Source organism: Myiozetetes cayanensis, unplaced genomic scaffold (assembly GCF_022539395.1).
Source record: "Myiozetetes cayanensis isolate MyiCay16 unplaced genomic scaffold, myiCay2020 scf9, whole genome shotgun sequence".
Classification (NCBI taxonomy): Eukaryota; Metazoa; Chordata; class Aves; order Passeriformes; family Tyrannidae; genus Myiozetetes; species Myiozetetes cayanensis.
Window position 1 is genome coordinate 37739915 of NW_026088185.1, and position 21085 is coordinate 37760999.

The 21085-nt window shown below is 50.7% G+C and overlaps 1 protein-coding gene across 2 annotated transcripts in view; it reads left to right on the forward strand.

Moving 5' to 3' along the window:
• The first annotated feature begins 13698 nt into the window (after positions 1–13698).
• The window catches only part of GALNT13 (polypeptide N-acetylgalactosaminyltransferase 13), a 57310-nt gene continuing 49923 nt past the window's right edge, over positions 13699–21085 (forward strand). The window contains exon 1 of one of the 2 annotated variants that reach the window (XM_050339674.1): positions 13699–14007. The gene's annotated coding sequence lies outside the window, so the exon portion shown is untranslated. The remainder of the gene's footprint in view (positions 14008–21085) is intronic. The other variant, XM_050339672.1, reaches the window with a different exon arrangement.

Below are 21085 nucleotides of genomic sequence, written 5' to 3' on the forward strand. Positions count from 1 at the left end.
GGGGGGATTTATTCCCCAAAAGGAGGGTTGTCCTGACGGGCAGGGCTGTGCCAGGGTGATGCTGTGCCCTGCTAATTAGCCAGGTTAATCCTCAGTGTTTAATTCAGGGCTAATTACGGAGATCCCAATCACAGTTCATGGCCCAGGCCCTGCAGCTCCAGCAGGGCTGTTTTGGGAACGTTCACTCCTGGATTCCACCCCCCAGGCTCAGGAACTGCACCAGCTGTGGCTGGACCTTTGGGAGACAGGTGGGAAAAAGCAGAGGGAAGAGGAGGGAAAGGGCAGAAACCTTTTCCAGGGGCTGGACATCATCTCCTCCCTGGTCTGTGCAGCTCCAGACCAGCTGTGGTTTCACCCCAAGCACAGGGTGGGAGTTGAAAACCGTCTTTTATTCTGGAGGTGTGAAATAAATACATCTTCTATTCTGGACATGGGATGTGTCAGAGGCACAGGGGAATCTGGAGCAGAGGAGCAGCCCTGGGGGGGAACAGCCTTAAAAATACTTCAAATAACCCCTAAAGCCCCTCTGCCTGTGGGGTTTTTCACATTTATCCCGGAGGGAAAGAGGGGCTGTGACTGCAGCAGGAGCTGAGGGGGGGTTGGGCAAAGTGAGTTTGAGTTTTTAGGGTGGGATTCCTGGAGAATTGGGGGAAGGAGCCTCGGGAGGAGGGTGAGAGAGGCTGGAGGGGACTCTGGAGCACCACGGACAGCACAGGGGAGGTTTGGGGATGTGAGGAGGTGACAGGAACACCCACGGGAGCAGCAGCTCCAATCCAGGCTGGGATCCCACAGTGGGCGTGGGAAGAGCTTTTCCATAGGGATGAGGACGTTTCTCTTCCTGGAATACTGGGATAGCTGATGTTCCCTGCTCAGCTCAGCAGCCTCAGCCCCACACAGGGACCACGCTGGGCAGGGGGTGCAGAAAAACACAAACCATCTTTCTAAGAAATAATCTCCAAAGGAGATGTTTTCCACAACATTGATTTGTCTTCATTGTCTTCATCAATTCAGAATTTGTGTGGGAATGTTTGAAGCTCAAGAGCAACCAGCTCCCACAAAGAAATAAACTCACTGTCCAGAAAGAGCTACAAAAATCAGGAAAATGCTCAGCTAAGCAAAACATCAGGCACAGGGGAATAAATGTTAAATATGGAGACAAAGACGGGGGAGTTCAGCACAGGATTTGGGGGAAATAAATATTAAATATGGACACAAAAATGTGGAAAATCAGCACAGGATTTGCGAGAAATATTAAATATGGACACAAAAAAATCTGGGAGCTCAGCACAGGATTTGGGAAACAGAAATATGGACACAAAAAAATCTGGGAGCTCAGCACAGGATTTGGGGGAAATAAATATGGACACAAAAATGTGGGAGCTCAGCACAGGATTTGGGGGAAATAAATATTAAATATGGACACAAAAATGTGGGAGCTCAGCACAGGATTTGGGGGAAATAAATATTAAATATGGACACAAAAAATGTGGGAGCTCAGCACAGGATTTGGGGAAAATAAATATGGACACAAAAATGTGGGGGCTCAGCACAGGATTTGGGGGAAATAAATATTAAATATGGACACCAAAAATGTGGGAGCTCAGCACAGGATTTGCAGACACTCTGTGCTGGCAGCATTTAAAAATTAAATCCAGGAAGGTTTAATGTTTAAACAGGTGTTTAAAATTCCCCCTGGGCAGTTTTGCCAGTGGTTTGTGGTTGCTGAGTGTGCCAGGCCAGGCTGTGAGTGCCCCTCATGCAGCCCAGCCCAGTTTAACCAGTGCTGGGCATGGCCTGGATGCCAGGGGTGCTGGGAGGGGGCAGGGGCTGGAAAGCAGGACAAGATGTGGGGGTTTAGCCATCAGAAATGATCAGGTTAAGCCAGGACAGCTCAGGCTGGGCTGGGATCAGCCCTGGAGCCTCCTGAGGAAAAGCTGCTCCTGCTCACACGTGTCCCCACAGCTCAGCACAGGGAAGGAGCCCCCAGGTGGCTTTTGGGAGGGCTTAAAATACGGGAATCTGCCCTGGGATGGTGGATGTGAGTCCTGGTGGCCTTTAAAGCAGAGTGACCTCCGGGTAAAAACACCCCTGTCCTAAAATTTCAGTGCACAGGCTCTGAGGGGTTCTAAAATTAGGGGAGAGACCTTCCCCCAAAAGCAGCATTTCTGTAAAAACACAGGAAAATAAACGTGCTCTTCACACCTGCTGAACCTGCCAAAGAAACAGGCACGAGGGTGAGGGGAGCCAGCAGGGAGAGCTGGTTTAATCACAGAATCCCAGCCTGGATTGGGTTGGAAAGAGCTTTAAGGATCATCCAGTGCCATGGGCAGGGACACCTTCCCCTCTCCCAGGGTGCTCCAACCTGGCCTTGGACGCTTCCATGCTTGGCAACAACAATTAGAGCTTGGTTGTGGCTCAGAGAACGAGTTCATTGGGAAGGAACAGTTATTTTTTTATAGCAACAGTTAATTGTAAGCAAAACGAGAAGGGAAAATGGTCTCACAGGTCTCCAACCCCTGTGCTGCCTCAGCAGGGAAGGGAAAGCAGCACCAGGCCCAAAACACAAAGCTTTTATTTTTTGGCTGTTCCTTTTTAAGGCCCTGGGAGAACAATGACATTAAAGTAGGTCTCATAAATAATTCACCCCCTGGCTTAATGCCTTTTTTGTGCACGGGCCAATTATCCAAACAAACACCGGGCTTTCTGTAGAGCAGGAAATGGAAAAAGTGGTTCCTGTGACACGTTAGATGTGCTCTCCTTTGGGCTGTGCTACCAGGTACAACTGCAGGGCTTCTCTCTCAACCATTCTTCAAATGGGATTGCCAGAAAAGGTTCTTCTTTTTCATTTTTCTCCAGGAGAAACTAATAGAGAAGCTGTCATATAGTTCTGAAATCAAATCTCGACCAGGTTTGCTCTGGCTCAGTGAAAAAAAAAAAACAACAACCTCCTTGATCTGTTTCCTTTTAGTGAATTCCTGCCAGAATTTGCATTTCTCTTGAAAATATTGTGCTTTATAGTAAAGCTTTGAACAAGCATGTTAAAGTTACCAATCCTAAACGTGCTTTGTGCTTGTTCATAAAAATAAGGGACTTTCAGTGCATTATTCCTAAATGTGATTTTTTAAGACCCTCTCCCTGCTGGTGCTCGTGGTGGGTCAGAATCTGCAAAGCCTCCCCACCTCCAGGGGTTGAGGGAGGTGGTGCTGACCAAACCTTTGCTTTATTAAATTATCTCATTGGTACCTGCCTTTGTAAAATCCCTCTCCTGTATGAGGTGAGATTGGATTAATCTCCCATTCCAGCAGTGGGCTCGTGGCAAGGAGTGTCTGTAAAGTTTTATGCCTCCAATATTGGGAGAGCTCCGGTGACCTCAGTGCAGAGCGCTGGGATGGGAGGGATTTGAGCTTTCCCAGGTGACAACTCCACTGGTTGGTTTAAGTGGCTCTGGTGCTGCAGAGGAGGCTCTGGAGCAGCACTCGCTCCTCTGAGAACCCCGTGAGGGGGTGGAGCTGTTGGGTGTCCCCGCTGGGGTTGGAGGTGTCTCAGAGGAGGATGAATGGCCCCGTTTCCCTGCTCACAAATCAGCCCCGGGCTCTGTAATTGCCCTTCACATCCTTATTTATGGTCCCTTTGCTCAGAACGAGGCTTAAGGCTGGGAAAACAGAAATGTTTAGTTAATGGATTTTTCTGAGCCGCTGCAAGAAATTTATTTGTGTTATAACTTCTCCAAAGAGCCCGGTTTTAGAGCTGTGTCCCTTTGCCAGGAGAGGCAGATCCCAAAAGGGATCTGCTCAGGTCCCTCTGCCAGAGCTTGGGAAGGGCAAGGGATGGGAAAGGAGGGGGGAGTGTTTGTATTTGGGGTCTCTGAGGGAGCTGGGGGGGCTCAGCCTGGAGAAAAGGAGGCTCAGGGGGGACCTTCTGGCTCTGCAATCCCTGATGGATCCAAGTGGGAATTGGGCTCTGCTCCCAGGGAACAGGGACAGGAGGAGAGGGAACGGCCTCAGCTGTGCCAGGGGAGGGGCAGGTGGGACATCAGCAGGAATTTCTCCTGGAAAGGGCTGTCCAGAGCTGACAAAGCTGCAGTGGCAGAGTCCCCATCCCTGGGAGTGTTCAAAAACCGTGTGGATGTGGCACTTGGGGACACGGTCAGTGGTGACCATGGCGGTGGTGCTGGTTGGGGGTTGGACTTGATGATATTAAAGGTCTTTTCCAGACTTAACAACTCTGTAATTCTAATTGGAAAAGGAGGTGAGCAGCATTTCTGCTGCCCTTTTCTTTCAGTGCTCTTTGGGACTCTGCCATAACAATTTATATTGTTCAGGAGTGGAAGGCTGGGGTGGCACCGAACTCCCCTGCTCAAAATTCAAGGATCTTCTCCCACCTCAGTGATTCTACAGGTGTTCCACCACAGCTCCCAGAGGATTTAGAGGAAAAAAAAAACCTAAAAATTACATTCTAGCCCAGGGATAAGAGTCTTGAACTGAAAATGCCACCAGAAAAGCTCAGCAGAATTCTTTCTCATCCTTATTTTTGTTGCCTTCTGCCTCCTCCAGTTCAGTCTCAGGTTTCCTATCTAGGTTGGGTGTTTGGGGATTTCTCTGTCTCACACTGTGATTCCTTCCTGTCTGAGTTCCTTTAGAAAAGAACTTCAGGAACTTTCCTTTCTGGCTCTGCCTGATAAGGGCTGCTCTTGGAAGATCAGGTGTGTTTTTCCCTTTTTTCATCTTTCCCTCCCTCCCAGTGTGATTTCTCTCCCCTGGCCAGTTCTCTCTCCCTCTGCACAGCACATCTGTCTTGTCTTTCCCTCCTGTTTTCCTCCCCTTGCTCCCACTGTTCTCTCCAGTTCAGTTTGTCTCATCTCCATGAAAATATTCACTCCCACTTCCCTCCAGCTGCCTCCACCCAAGCTTTTACTCTGCTTTAATTTAGACCTCGTGGATATTTCAAGTTAAACAACAAAAAAAAAATTACTGCTTTTGCTTAAAATGAGCTCTGCCTGGGCTTGTGAGGCATTTTGGGGCAGGACTGATGTTCTCCACACCACACAGTCCATGCATTGATAACAGGCCTGTTACTCTGGTTCTCTGATCTCATTCCTTCAAAGTTGAATTCCCCACACCAGGATGTTTAGTTAACAGTTTAATTCATCACTAACTACCTAAGAAATTTCCTTATATGAATTATTTTAATTAAACAGCCCCCTTTTTATGTCTATTCCTCTTTTTTTCCCCTTTTATAACAGCAGATTATTGTTAATCCTGCCTTATGTGGCATCAGTTCTCGGCTGTAGGCAGGGTTGGAATGGAATCCAAGGGAATCCAGTGTCTGAAGGGACATGGGATGGAGACTAAATTACATCCTTATACCTTTGATACGTTATTTGACTATGAATTTTTAGACAAACTGGAGGGCAGGGGGTCTTGCAGTGCCTGAAAAGCACACGTGTATGTGAGACTGTTTTATGACCACTGGAATTCTTTTTTTTTTTTATTTATTTAGTGTTGCATCCGGGGGTAAGAAATAGCTATTTTCTTCCAGGGATCCAGGAGCAGTCACAGCTTCTCTGGGCAACTTAATTTGAAGGATTTTCCCTTCTTCCAAGTTCCTGATTCTGTTAGAAAGTCTGGAATCAGGGAGCTCAGAGCTGGGCAGCTGATCCCAAATCCAACTGGCACAGAGCTCCACTTGTAATCCCTTTATTGTGCAGACTCAGGATTGGTTTTCATGGAACCAAAGAGCAGCAGGTTGGAAGGGGAATCCCAAGGACCATCTGGTCTGATTTTAACTCAACAACAGATCACTGTCCTTGAACTCATTCCCACCTTTGTGCTGCTCCAGGATGAGTGAACCCACACCCACAGCCACCTGGAGCAGCAGGAGGGGTTGAGGGAGCTGGGGAGGCTCAGCCTGGAGAAAAGGAGGCTCAGGGGGGACCTTCTGGCTCTGCAATCCCTGACAGGAGGGGGGAGCTGGGGGGGGTCGGGCTCTGCTCCCAGGGAACAGGGACAGGAGGAGAGGGAACGGCCTCAGCTGTGCCAGGGGAGGGGCAGGTGGGACATCAGCAGGAATTTCTCCTGGAAAGGGCTGTCCAGCACTGGCACAGCTGGAAGTCCCCATCCCTGGAGGGATTTGAAATCCATGTGGGTGTGGCACTTGGGGCCAGGGGCCAGTGGTGGCCTGGGCAGTGCTGGGGGCTGGTTGGACTCGATGGTCTTCAAGGTCTTTTCCAACCTGAGCGATTCCATCAGCCTGGGATTTCTTTGGGTGGAGTTACAGCCCTGAGCTGAGGCAGGAAGAAGTGAAATGGCTGAGAGCAGGCTCTGGATCCTGCCAGGCGTGAAATTCCGACAGCAGCATCCAAGGAGGCAATTAAGCCACTTCCAGGTTTGGATGTTACTTGGAGACGGGCTCCACCACGGCAGCTGCTCTCCCAAGGTGTGGGTGGCATCTTCCCACCACCAGAAAGATTTCAATGAGCTGCCTGCTCTCCCATGGATTCACAGAGTGCAAAATTAAACCAAACCAGTGCGCTTTTGAACAAGGGAAATTCTGCAAGCAATAGGAGTGACATTTGGGTAACGCCTCGGGAAAACATTTGGGAAGGGTTCTTACCGAGGGAATGGACTTTCTCCTTTTATAGCACACTTCATTCCCTCCCCAGGAATATTTCTGTGAGTGTTGTAGGTACCGAGGCCAAACCCCTCTGCATTTAAATGGAGGGAACTGAGACACCGAGTTTGCACCACAATGGGTAATAACTGTTCCTTTATTTGTACCTAAGAACATCTGCGGGTTATTTTCGAGCCAAAAAAAAGCTTGTTGGTTGCTATTCTGGGTGTAAAAACGTGATCTCTCACTTCAAACGTGGCAGAAGTCATGACAGGAGCAAAGCAAACCCCCGGGGAATGCTGTACCTGGAATATCTGCTTCCCTACCAGCAGCGAGGTCACCGCCGGGCGTGATCGATGTGCTCTCAAAACGAAACATTTCCCCGGGCAGAGGAGCCATTAAGGCTGAATTAATGCCGTAAATATCTAACAGCCCACTTCAGGTGAATAATTCTGATTAAAACATCAGGTGCGACCGCTGAAACCTAAACCCAGCCTGAGCCCCCGCAGAGTGGGGCGTTTATTTATTGCCACCTTTATTTCGTGAGCAGCAAGTGCGTTTAGGGGCTCGTTTGGGTCACAGAGGGTGATCTTGATTGAAAAAAAAAACAAAACAAAACACAAAACCTCTCATTTTACTTGTGAGTTCCAGATATGAAATTATCCGTGTGAGATAGAAGAGAGGAATGGAACACAGAGAACTCCTTTTGCTTTCTCAGAGGAAGATAAAACTTCTTCACCCCCTGTCAGGGGAGTCACTCAGACATCCCCAGGTTTTTCAGCCTCCCTTTTCCCTGGGGGGATGATTTGTTTCGTGGCTGATGAGTTGTTTCGAGCGTGACCTGCACGACACCAGATCAAACTCCTGGCACCGTTTCGTGTCTTCCGTTTGAGACTCTCATTTCTTTTGGTTTGATTTTATTTTCAGGGACTCTAAGGGGGTTTGTAAAACACTATTTTTTCCTCTGAGTTGAGACGGAAAAGGCAGGAATTTCTCCTCGAGGCTTCTGGGGTTTCCCAGAGGCTGAAACCCCGAAAGCAGTTCCATGGTGTGAATTCCAGTCATTTTTATTTCTAATAACAATTGTCTGCCTTGGTCTCTGAGTTCCAATATTCACAAAGCATCGTTTCTAGAGAAGGTTTTGAAGTACAATTTGCCCTTCCCGGAGACAGAGATTGGAAGCACAGATTAAGGAAAAACAAACAAACAAACAAACCAAACAATTGCTAGGATGATGCTGGTAACAGAAGTTTGAATTTTAAAACAGATCATTCAGAGGGGAAAGATGAATTGTGTCGACAAAGAAAAACGAGTTTTACTAAAACAATGTCTTCATTTATCCTGGGAGTTTTACTGTGGACAAGCTGAGGGGAGGATGAGATGGGATGGAAATCCTGCTGGGGTTTGGCAGAGTGGCAGATCTTTATCTGACACCCAAAACGTTCCTGAGAAGCAAAAGGAAATATTAAAAGCATGGAAGTGGGATGCATTTTTAGACAGAGCACCAAATCCTGCCCTGCACAAGGGGAGGTGTGTTAAACTGGCTGAGCTGTGTGACCCGAGGGGGTGGGATTGCAGCTGAGGTGCCCCAGCAGTTGTGTGTGCTGATTTTGGAGGAGCTTTAGCAGGAATTCAGGAGCTGGGGGAAGGATCCCTGAGGCTTCACCTGGGTTAGCACATTAAACTGGCCTGGCACCATCCTCTGGCACTGAGAGCACTGGCAGGGGATGGGGATGCCTTTTCCTCCACTGGTGAACGTGGAATCTGGTTTGGCATCTGAGTGCAGAGCCAGAAATGTCCTTTAGAATTTGGTTTGCTATTTATCTGCTCCCAGGACACTCAGAGAATCACAGAGGGGCTTGGGGTGGAAGGGACCCCATTAAGGACTCTGTGTTCATACAGAGAAGCAAAAAGATTTCTGTGTCACATAACCAGTTCACTCGATCTTTTAAGGGTGATTTGCATTCTAAAATCAACACTAACCCACCTTCTCTCCACTCTGGGAAGGTGGCAATATCACCTGGGGGTGAAAAAAAAGCGCCCTAAAGTCCCCTTTCAGTCACAAATGAGTTTGCTCAGCTTTAACTGAGTTCAGGTGGTTTTATGCTGCTTTTAACAACCAGCCAAAACAAAACCACTCCTGGCCTAAAATTATGGTAAGTTAGAGGTAATGAAAAATCTGGGCTTCAGACACTCCCCCACTGAATGAAATGGCTTCACTGAGAAGGGGAGAGAACTAATAAAGTCGTAATAAATGTCAGGAAGATGGGAGGCCTTTATTGGAAAAAACCTCAAGTACTGCTTTTAACAACTGGAGCTGTCAGGGATATAAATGATAATGGGCATTGAGGGAAAGGAAGTTATAAATCCTTCATTTTTGAGAGGAGTTTGGATCAAACAGGAAGGAATGGGTTGATGACAAAATTGATTCTCTGGTAATGGCAAATGTGTGGAGAACAGTGTTTGGAATGCAGAGCTAAAGGGGTTTCCCCACATATTTTCTCCTCTCACAAGTGCTTTGCATCAAAGGTGTCCCTGTCCTTTGGATCATCCTCACCCTCAAACTGAGAGTGAGGATGGGATCTGCCATCACTGGCTGGGGCTGGGCAGAGGGTTTGGGGCCAGTTTCAGCTGCAAACAGCGGGATGTGGTGCCCTGAGGAACCTTCTCCAGCACAGGCTGGGCCACTGAGGAAACCCAGAGCTCAGGGTGCTCCTCACCTGCTTCTCACTGGAGCTGAGACACAATTCACTGGAATTTAGGGCTCTTTTTTCCCTGTGGAAAGAGCCTCAAACTCGGTGTAAAGGCTTAGACTCAGCTCCATGCATGTTTCCAGCTTTACCAACCTTGCTCACCTTTCTAATTTGAAGCAGAGGGTGCATTTAATTAAGAAGCAAAACATGGCCCAGCATTAGTGCCCTTATTTCACTGCCACCAGCAGGGAGATATCTCCTGGTCTTTAATGAAGAAATCAGAAGCAGAGGTAGAGGATCCCCCAGAGGCAGGAGCAGCCTGGGGTTCACCTGGATAAAGCAGGGAGGCAGAGCCAAGGCACAGGGACATGAAATCACAGCCAGGTGACACCTGTCTGAGCAGCAGCTCCAGTCTGAGGGACCTGAACTGCTGCCAGTGCAGGTGATTTACCCCTTCCCACACCTCCTCCAGCAGCTGAGAGCTCTGAGTGTCAAACCCTGCCCCAAAAATCCTCCGGGATTGCTGTTGGAGGCATTAAGGGAGCACAGGGAACACGAGGGGGGCTCAACCTCCTCACCCAGGGCAGGAACATTCCTAAGCTTGTCCCATTTCTTCTCACACAGAACAGGTTGTGTTGTGTGGGCAGCCCCTGTTGGAGGCTGGGATTAAGGGATGCTGTTCCAAAGGACATTGCAGGGGGCTGATGAACAGTTACATTTGCTTTACCTGTGGCTGTGCATTTGAAGAGGTAACACAGCCAGAGCAGTAACAGTGAGTGAGTGGAACAGGCTGCTGTTCCCTGGGAAGGAATGGATGGATCACTCTGGAAGGCAGCACCCACTGCACAGCTGTCAGCACTGTTTTATTTCTTAGGTGCTAGGAAAGGGTTCTGTGTTTTGGGTAATTATTGATGTAAAACTCAGATGAAAACAAATCATCTCCTCCCTCCAGCTTTGTTTTCCTTTCTGCAGATCAGACCCCAGTCACAGGATCTGTTCTGGGAAACAAACACCCAGACATTTATTCTCCAGCAAAAATAGAGTTACCTTCTGGCATGACAGATTGGCTGGGAGGTCAGGGTAGATGTTCCAGCAGAGCCAGGAATGCGTTTTCTGGCCCAACACTAAAACCACTTGTAAATAATGCAGTGCCAGATTTGAAACACTTGCCAGGAAAAAGCCCTGGTTTGATTGAAGTGCTGCAGAGCTCCAGCCTGGGAGAGCTTTGTCACAACCCAAGCACTGCCCAGAGGAGCTGTGGCTGCCCCTGGATCCTTGGAAGTGTCCAAGGCCAGGTTGGACGGGGCTTGGAGCATCCTGGGCTGGTGGAAGGTGTCCCTGCCCATGGCAGGGGGTGGCACTGAATGGGATTTAAAGTCCTTCCAACCCAAACCATCCTGGGATGATTTTTTTTCTCCCCCTGAGCAGTGCCTGGATGCTGTTGTAGAGCACAAACATCCACTTCCCAGGCTAATCTTCCTTTTAGTTGGTGGAACAGATACCTGCTGTCTTTATTCAGGAAAATAAACCTCCAGGTGTTACTTGGGCAGTGGGACCACACAGAGCTTGAAAATAAGAGTTTAAAAGGTATTTTCTGTGGCAAAAAGGTTTTATACTTCACATGTCCCCAGCTAGATTCCTGTAATAGAGGTTATTTCCTCTGTGCTGCCACGATTTCTGTCTTGGGCATTGGCTTTATCCCTCTGCTAAAGGTGTCATGGGGAAAAAAAGAATGGACACATTTCATTGAGTGGCTGGCAATGATCTGGAGTGGATGTTTGGAAAATGGGCTAAGGAAGAGCAGAAATATAAAATAATTCTGGAAAATGGGCTAAGGAAGAGCAAAACTATAGAATTCCAGCTGAATTCTTCCAGGAATGTCTCTTCACACCCATTTCCATCTGCTGGGACTTTGGGTTTCAGCAGCAGCTGAAATGTTGTCCAAAAGCACCTGAGCCCCACCAGGACAGCTGGGATGTGCTGCTGGGTGCCCTCACTGGGGGCTCCTCCAGCCCAAACCATGGAGAATCATTTATATTATATTTTTTATGGCATCTGGGATTTCATGGGCTTCACTCTGTCTTCTCCTCTGGCCTTCACAGGTGGTGGGTATTTTTTTTCCCTACTAGAACTTTTCTTTTTCTCTCCCAGAGCAAACAGGAATCCTGAACATCCTCTTTGTTTCCAGATGCATGAGTGGTATCATGGTCAGGTTATTGCATCCCAGAATCCTGCAGTGGTTTTGGGTTGGGAGGACCTTAAAGCTCATCCCATCCCACCCCCTGCAACGGGCAAGGACACTTTTCCCAAACCCTTCCATGAGCAAAACTGAAGGATTTTTGTGCTGCTCTTCCAAACAGGTGCCAGCAGGACTGAATTAATAATTCAGCCACTGAATTTTGCTGTTCCTTTTCTATTTATCATGTGGTGATGAATAGAAATTATTTCCACATAATAGAATGTAATAGAAATAATGAATGGTGCCAAACTGTGTGGATCATTGTTTGCTTCTGCTGTGGTTTCCCACTTGGAGCAAACACCTTACTCTGAGGATTAGGAGGGAAGAGGGAAAGGATACCCTGCACTTGCACAGGGAACATCCATTTGTGCATCTCAACGTGCTTTCCAGGAAGCAATTAATGCTCTCACAGCGCTGAGGGGCTGGAGATAAGAAAGCTGCAATGCAGAGGAATTGACTGGCTCATCCTCAGGGACACAGGGAATGCTGGATTCCCACTCTTGCACTGCTTTGCTGGCTCTGAGTTGACCTCAGGAATCGTTTAACCCTTTACTGCATATCTCATATACAAGGAGCAATTAAAAAACTCTGAGCAATTATCTCAGAGTGGGTTTTGGGAAGTGTAAGAGGCCTTCAAATCATGTAGTCAAATATTTCAGATCAGAGTGAAAAAATGTGTTTATTACTTGTTTTATAAGGGGGAAATTGCTTATATTACTTATTTTTGTAAGAGGAACAGAAACACAAAGTGCCAAGAGGTTTCTCATCCTTGCATCAAAGCACTTCAGTTTGTGCACTCACTTTTCAGTGTCAAAAAAAAGAAAGATATTATTCAACTGACAACACAAGGCTGTAAGCCAGGAGTTTCTGGCTGTGCTTTGGTGCTGCCAAGGCTGGTCACAGGCAGGGGAGGGAGAGGAGGGCAGAGATTGCTGGATCCAAACATCAACCTTCCTGGACAGGCTGGGAGAGCTGGGGGGTCACCTGGAGAAGAGAAGGATCCAGGGACACCTGAGAGCCCCTTGCAGGGCCTAAAGGGGCTCCAGGAGAGCTGGAGAGGGACTGGGGACAAGGCATGGAGGGACAGGACACAGGGAATGGCTTCCCAGTGCCAGAGGGCAGGGAGAGATGGGAGATTGGGAAGGAATTGCTGGCTGGGAGGGTGGGCAGGCCCTGGCACAGGTTGGGCAGAGAAGCTGTGGTTGCCCCTGGATCCCTGGAAGTGTCCAAGGCCAGGCTGGAGCATCCTGGGCTGGTGGAAGGTGTCCCTGCCCATGGCAGAGGTGAGACTGGATGGGCTTGAAGGTTCCTTCTATTATTCCATGATTTATCCACTCCTCCCTCCGGGAATGTCTGTGCAGTCTTTATGTGGCTCCTCACGCACTCAGGATGATCAGCATTTACCTTTTTGCTTTCCTTTTCTCCCGAGGGATGTTTCCCTCAGGAGGGCAGCGTGCAGGGCCGGCCGGAGCGGTGCGGGGGGACGGTGCGTCTGTGAACCCAGCCCTGCCCTGCTGGGACGGGCACAGCGCTGGGCGAGGGGCAGAGGAACCTTTGGCATCGACCTGAGATGTGGTGCCGTAGATGTGCTTCAGTGGCCCTGCCTTCCCCTGCTCCCCTCAGCACCCCCCTGCTCCCTCCATCCGCCCCCCGCTGCCCCCGGCATCACTGCCCGCTCCCCTCGCTCTGCTCAGCTCCCCTTCCCACATCCCCCGACGCTCTCAGCCCCCCTGCCTTCCTCCCGGCTTCCCCCATCACCCCATCCCACATCCCCCGATCCCCTCAGCATCCCCTGCTCTCCTCCTCACCCCTCCCGGCTCCCATTACCGGTTCCCCCGACCCTCTCAGCCCCTCTGCCTTGCACTCGGCTCCCGCATCCCCCGATCTCCGCTCCTCCATCCTCCCTCCCCGCATCCCCCGATCTCCGCTCCTCCATCCTCCCTCCCCGCATCCCCCGATCTCCGCTCCTCCATCCTCCCTTCCCGCATCCCCCGATCTCCGCTCCTCCATCCTCCCTTCCCGCATCCCCCGATCTCCGCTCCTCCATCCTCCCTTCCCGCATCCCTTCCTTCCCCCGCCTCCCTCCCCGCCCCTTCCCCGCCCGCGCCGCCCCCGCCCCTTCCCGGCCGGCGCTGCTCTCGAGGCGCGGAGCCTCCCCCGGTACCTGCCCGTCCTTCCATCCCTCCATCCATCCTCCCATCCCTCCATCCTCTCATCCCTCCATCCCTCCATCCTCCCGGCCTCTCCGCCGGGCCGGGCCGGGCCGCACCCCGCGGGTTCCGCAGCCATTGCCGGCCAAGGCGGTGCCGATCCCGATCCTGATCCCGATCCCGGCGGCCCCGGGGGCCGCGCTCCCCCCGCACCTTCCCGGCCATGCGGGGGAGGCGGGCGGCGGCTCCGCGCTGAGCCCCGGGCCGAGGGACAGAGCCCCGGGCAGAGGGGGCTGAGCTCGGGGCTGCTCCGCAGGTAAGAGCCGGGACCCGGCTCCTTTGCCGCTTCCCGGGGGGCTGTGGGGCTGGCGGGGCGATGCTCTTGGCGCTCCCCCGCCCTCATCCCGCTGCCTTTGCTGCCGCTCCCAGCGCGGTTGGTTAATCGGGGATCAGCCTGACCCGGAGCGCGATGTGTGACAAGCCGGGATTGAATCCCAGCCCTGGCGCGCACGGATTTGCTCCGGGATCTCCCCCCAGGAACCGACACCGTCTCCGCTGGGTGAGGCTGCCGGGAAGGATCGAAATATCCCTGGAAAACCACGGGCAGAGGCTGTGTGTGGTAGGGACGGAGCAACGTTTTGGGCTTTCAGCCGTGAGTTTCCCTGGAATAATGTTTAGGGCTGCCATAGGTTTCCCTGGAATAGCGTTTTGGGCTGACGGTGGTTTCAGCCGTGGGTTTCCCTGGAATAGCGCTTTGGGCTGATGGTTTCAGCCGCAGGTTTCCCTGGAATAGCGCTTTGGGCTGATGGTTTCAGCCGCAGGTTTCCCTGGAATAGCGCTTTGGGCTGCCGGTTTCAGCCGCAGGTTTCCCTGGAAGCCGCTCAGCCCGGCTCGTTCCCGTTTTTCCCAGCGCTCACACAGAGCAGGAAGCACCCGCTGCCAGCTCGGAACACCGGGAGGATTTCACTGCCCGCTGATATTCCTCCTACATGGATACAAACCGGTGTAAATGGGATTTGGCACAGCTGCTTGAAGCTGGGGTTTTTCCTAAAAAATTCTGAAGTTGGGATGCCAAGCGTTTTTCCGAGGATCGGGTGAGCGCTCCTCCCGAGCTAACGGCAGATAAAGTTTATTTTGCAGCGTTTGAGAAGAAAATTCGCCAATCCGAAATAGCAACGAGGAAATAACTGTTAGAGCTGCTGGTGTTTCTTCTCTGTTGCAAAATAATGGGCCGGATAGTTCTTTGGGTGCTGGAAATAGCAGGAGGAAAGATTAATGCGAGATTAAGGCAGGCTCGGGATGATGCAGAGGAGAGCAGGAGGCAAAGATTATTTTAACTGCTTGGTGGCTGCTGGACTTTGAGGAGAGAGATGAGGCCTTAATGATTGTGGTTTTCAAGTCTGTTTTGATTTTGCTGTCATGCACATCTGTGGTCTTGGTGTTCTGTGTTATCAGTAGAACCAAAAAAGGTGATGCCGAGAACAGCTTAAAAAAAAATCGATATAACTTCAGAAGTGGTGCTTTATCTCTTGGTGATTTTTTTAGCCAGGCCTGTTACTACAAAACCTTTTGGATTTTATTTATTTTTTTTAGTATAAAAAGTGGGTTTGGATGGAATTAAACTGTTTGCAACACGGCATCAACTCGGATTGCCCTGGGGTTGGTTTTTGGAGGTTTATTTCTTCCTGGAAATGGTGTTCTAAGGAACAGATTATCTGCTGTGTGTCCTACCTTTGTGTTCACACCCGAGTGAGCCGTGTTTGCAAGTTCCCAGAGATGTCTGTGCTGGCAGCAGACGCTGATGCTCAGGGAACAGGGTGGAATTCCACACTCCCGGCCTCCTGTTGGACTGTGGATGAGCTTGAAGAAAATCTGAGTGTAAATAACTGCTTTTCCTGCCCAAGCGAGGGACTGGAGGGAGGAAATCAGCCCACGGGCTCTGGGCTTTGGGGCTCTTAACACCCTCCTCCCACCCATCCCAGAAACAGCGCTGCTTCCTCAGGAGGGAGAGGTGACAGAGCTGTTCCCACCATCTGTACCCCAAAACCGCCCTTCCTGGGGGAAAATAAAGTGTAAAAACGTTCCTTATCAACCTCATAAGCAAAAGCTTAGGGCTGTTTTGTGTGTGGGAATGTGCATTGGTTTTGGGGCGAGGCATGGCAGGAATGACCAAACCCCACTGTTGGGTGACAGAACAAGTAAGGCCCAAGAAGAAAAGCAGAATTGCTCTGGAAATAAGAAACAAGGAAAACTTGGCGTGTTTTTCTATGTAAGGCACAACTCCAGGGGGGTTTGTACACCAGTAGGTAAATTCAAGAGAATATTTTGCCTGAATATGGGGGAGAATTGAGTTCCATGTGGCTGCACATCACTTTTATGAGCACAGGAGAATATGTTTAGCTTTTTGGTTTTTTTTGGTTTGTTTTGTTTTTAAATCCAACATGGTGGAGCTGGTCAGTTCTAACAAATCTGCTCTTCAAAAACTTGGAGATGAGTGGAAAATACGAAAGGATTTGACTGTGCATATTCTGCTTCTCTTGTGATGACCAGTTTTAAGTTGGAGGGGGTGTGATGTGATAACTTATTGATTGTACAAACAGCCTTTTTAGTACTCAGGGACTGGTTTTTTTCCAAGATTTGTTCTGTTGGGATGGGAGAAGTGAGGGAATAATGATTTTTGTCCATGGAGCACAGAGTCTGATGACGAGCAGCTGGGGGGGCTCAGCCTGGAGAAAAGGAGGCTCAGGGGGGACCTTCTGGCTCTGCAGATCCCTGACAGGAGGGGGAGCTGCGGGGAGTTGGGGAGTTCCCTGCTCCCAGGGAACAAGTGGTGGGACAAAAGGAATTGGCCTCAAGTTGCATCAGAGAAGTTTTAGGTTGGATATTGGGAAAATTCCTTCCTGGAAAGGGCTGTCCAGCCCTGGCACAGCTGCCCAGGGCAGGGGTGGAGTCCTCGTCCCCCCATGGATTTAAAATCCATGTAGTTGTGGCACTTGGGGACATGGGCCAGTGGTGAACACGGTGCTGGTTGATGGTTGGATTTTATGATCTTAGAGGTCTTTTCCAGCCTCAAGGATTCCCTGATCTGTCAGTGGCACTGCTGCAGTTTTGGTGTGATGTTGATAAGCAGTGGTCCCACAACTCCTGCCCAGCCACACGTTTGCCACAGATCCGTGGGGAAATATGCCTGTACAGGGAGGCTGCTTGGCTGTGTCCTTCCTCCGGTACTTGTCCCTGAATCCTGGAATATCCCGAGCTGGAAGGGACCCACAGGACCATCCAGTCCAAGCCCTGGCCCTGCACAGACACCCCAGCAATCCCCTCCTGTCCCTCAGAGCGTTGTCCAAACCCTGGTGAGCTCTGGCAGCCTTGGGGCTGTGCCCACTGCCCTGTGGTGTTTCCTGATCGTTGGATCTCTGCCCTGCCTTGCTCCAGCATTTTCCTCCTGTTTGATGAGCTGGAAAACTCCTCCTGGGTGGGACCTGTCAGGCTGTCAATACCACTTGTCACTTCCCGGCTATGTGGGAGAGCACCCACCATCTGAAGGCAGATAATTATAATTCGGCTGCTAATTAGCTGTGAGGAGGCCCTGCAGCAGCCTGGGGGGGATAAATACCTGCCTCACCTGGGGATGGGAGACTGCAGAGAGGGGCAGATGCCAAATCTGGATGGCAAGGAGAAATCTGGGAGGGTGGCAGCCAAAGCTCTCCAATGTGCTTGTATCCCTTGTCAAGTGGGCTGAGCCTGGGGAAAGAACCTGGAAAAACGAGTGGGAGGAGGACTTGGAGCTGCTAATCCGTTATAGCCCCTGGGGTTGTCTTCTGCTGTCTGGGGATTGAGTTAATTGCCAACGTTGAGTCCTTGCAGAGAAGCTGTGGCTGCCCCTGGATCCCTGGGAATGTCCAAGGCCAGGTTGGACAGGGCTTGGAGCAACCTGGGCCAGTGGAAGGTGTCCCTGCCCAGGGCAGGGGGGCTGGAACAGGACAGTCCTTAATATCCCTTCCAACCCAAACCACTCCATGAGCCTACAACGTTCTTTTAAGGTTTGTGGGACATTTTTAGTCTTTATTTTTAGTTGACTTGAGGTTTTTGGTGCTTTGAGCCGACATGTTGGTAGAACAACCTGCTTTAGCACGAGGTCGGTGCCTGAAGGCAAGGGCTTTAAAGGAGGGGTAAACCCAGATCAGTTCTCCCCAAACTTGCCATCCTTTGCAGGGTAAATGACTTGCAGGGAGGTGGCTCTGAACACAAAAGCTCTTCCTGTCTCTCTTCGGGGATGTGGTGCTCTGAGGGCTCGGCTCGGGCACGAGCTGGTGCTTGGCATTGCCTGAACAAAGCAGCACAAAGCACAGGGTGGGCTTTCATTCCGGAGCGCTCGGCTTGCATGAATTAATTAGTCTTTTCCACTTTAATTTCTGAGTCACGGAAATGCATTCTGAAGTGAAGAATAGGTCTGTTATCAAATGTCAAGCAGCCTATTTCAGGAAAGGAGAGAGGGAGAGAAACCAATTCTTGAGGCACAAAACGCTGGGTGGCTCTGACTAGAGGTACCTAATTTCTATTTTCACCCTCTTTTTTTCTTTACTGAAAGAGTTCCCGTGTCGATCTCGGAGTCTGACGGTTCCAGCACGAGAAGTTCTTCTGACAGCTGTACATGAATTAATAAGCTGCTCACGGCATTAAATGCTGCTGTGTGGTTTTTGGAGGTGTGTGTAGTCAGCTTCGGTCAGACCCAGCTGGCCAGAAGATTTTTGCAGGCAAGATACAGCTTTAAATATGGTATTTAAAAATTAAGGGGCGTTTAGAAAGAGAGGGTTGCAAACCTTCCTGGCCAAATCTCTCTGTGACCGACGCTTCGATGTTGTTGTCTGGGAGCTGCGGTGAATCACAGGGACAACTCCGAGGAGCAGCCACACTCATCCTTTGATTTATTAGAGCTGAAGGCTGGGAATCTTGGAATTCAGGCGAGCTGAGCTCTGCTCTGCCTCCCTTGAGTGGGGAAAAAAAAAAAGAGAGATTTGTGATCGCTTTTATTTCCTGATGGGAATTTCTTCCAGCGAATCCCGCGGTGGGTGCTCAGCTCTCGACCCCTCCGTGTCCCGGGCTGATGGAAGGGCTGTGACGGAGCAGATGAGCTGCAGGGCTCCGCTCGGAAAGCCTCCAGCACTCCTCGCTGGAGGGCTCTGGGGATGCTCTCGCTCCTCAGTGGCATTTATTTCTTAAAAACCCTGTGTTCTGCTGCTCCCCCGAGCTGGGGGATCATGAACACCAACAGCGCTGCGTTAGCGCCAGGATTTGCCGGCAGCTGGAATTTATTGTTCGATTAACGGGCTCATAAACGAGCTGGAATTCTCATCCACAGGGCTCTTGTGGTCCGTGTCAGAGCAGTGTCTGCGGCCGTCCTGAGGTTCCTATTCCTTCACCTTCCGCCTAAATTCTTTGGAGTATGTGTGAAAGGAGCACTCGAGGCTGTGAATGAGGCGCTTGTGCCACACAGACGTGTCAAGCGGGATGGATTTCAGCGCTGGAGGAGGTGTTAAGTCACATACATTAAAAGAATGGTCTGCGTGACGAATGGGAGATTCCCTGGAAAACGCAGCACGCCTCGGTTAAATAATGAAAAGGCAGGAAATTACCTCTGGAGGAACAGCGGCGTGACTCCATCCACTGTGCACAGCGCTGGAAATGTGCCCCGAGAACCTCAGCCGAGGCAGATTTCTACCCTCCCTGCATGTTTTCTTCCCCTCAATACTTTCAGAGGGATGTAAAGGACGAGAGGAGGAGGAGGAGTTGCTCTCTTTGTGGTTGATGCTGTGCAGAGGTCCCGGGAAGGTCTCTCTGTAGCTGTGGATGATGTTTAATGTGATGTTTGGCCAAACCTGGTTTAGAAACCAGAAGTACCAATAACACCAGATTTTCAGGAACGTTTTTGCTTTCTGTGAGGTGCTGCTGAGCTGCAGTGAGAGCCCTGCTGTGGTTTGGGTCACAGCCCTGTCCCTTGTCCCCTGAGAACCAACACAGGGGTGGATTTTGGGCTCTCTTCAGTTCCTCTTCCACTGCCACCATCCCAGTGGTTGGAGTGAAACTTTCAAGTGGGACTGGGTCTCCTTGTCCTTGTCCTTTGGGAGGCTTTGGAATGCTGCTGGATTCCTGGTGCCCTGTGATCCCCTTGGCACTGCCCAGCACATCCAGCTGCTCCCAAATGGCTGTGGGACCTGCAGGATCAGCTCTGGGAGAGGCTGCAGGAGCCTGGAACCACTGGAGAGCAGGAAAAACAACTCCCTTCCCCACCCTGAGAGCAATCCCCAAACCTCCCTGCAGCTGGGAAAGCCAGGCTGGGCTCCCCAGTTCCATTTGCATCCGGTGACTGATGGGGAAACTGGGGAGCCACTGGACAGCCTGGGAGGGATTTTGGGGAGCCTGGTCCCAGGGGAGCAGCCTGGGAGGGATTTTGGGGAGCCTGATCCCCAGGGGAGCAGCCTGGGAGGGATTTTGGGAGAGTCTGGTCCCTGGGGGAGCAGCCTGGGAGGGATTTTGGGAGAGTCTGGTCCCCACAGGAGCAGGCCCTTGGTTGCCAGGCAACCCCTGGCTGATGCTGCACAGCAGCTTGCTGGGGATGCAGGCAGATGTGGCCACATCTGGCAGAGGAAGGAGGTGTGGGATTCCTCCCCACCTTTGCCTCTCACAAATGTTAGATTAAGCTATGTTTCTATCAGGCCCAGCTCCTGGAAGTCCCTCATGAAGCTTTTAAGGTGGCATTAAGAGCAATGTTGGCTTGAAAACTGATGTTCAGCCCTGTTTTGGGTTTCATTCCATAAAAGAATTGGACTGTTTAGGTTTGAAACCATTTTCCCATGCTAATAATTTGGGGTGTGCATCCTTCCTTATCCAGGCACCCAGATGCCATCAGTCAGTTCTGTGTCCCTGGGAGGACAGATGGCCAGCACAGGTTGCAGTCTCACAGGTTTTTGGAGATCAGATGAAGCAGTTTTGATGTTAATTTGGAAGATGCAATCACAGTTGTAGGATGTCGCTGGACTCAGACTCCAACTGGGTGAGAAACTGGACAGCTCTGCTGATTTTCTGTGGGGAATGTTTGCCAACAGTTTATTTCTGTCTGGCTCGAGGATTAGGACACTTAATTTGTGTGGAGCCCTAAGAGTGACAAGAGATTAAGGGGCTGTTGGAGGATGTGCTGATCCTGATTTACAGAAAGTGGCCATTTGGGAAGGGAAGGACTCTGACCTGCTGGGGAGAGGCCAGGGGAGGACACAAGGGTGGTCTGAGGGCTGGAGCAGCTCTGCTGGGAGGAAAGGCTGGGAGAATTGTTCAGCCTGGAGAGGGGAAGGCTTTGGGGTGACACCCCATCAGTCTGGGAAAGAGCCTGGAATTAC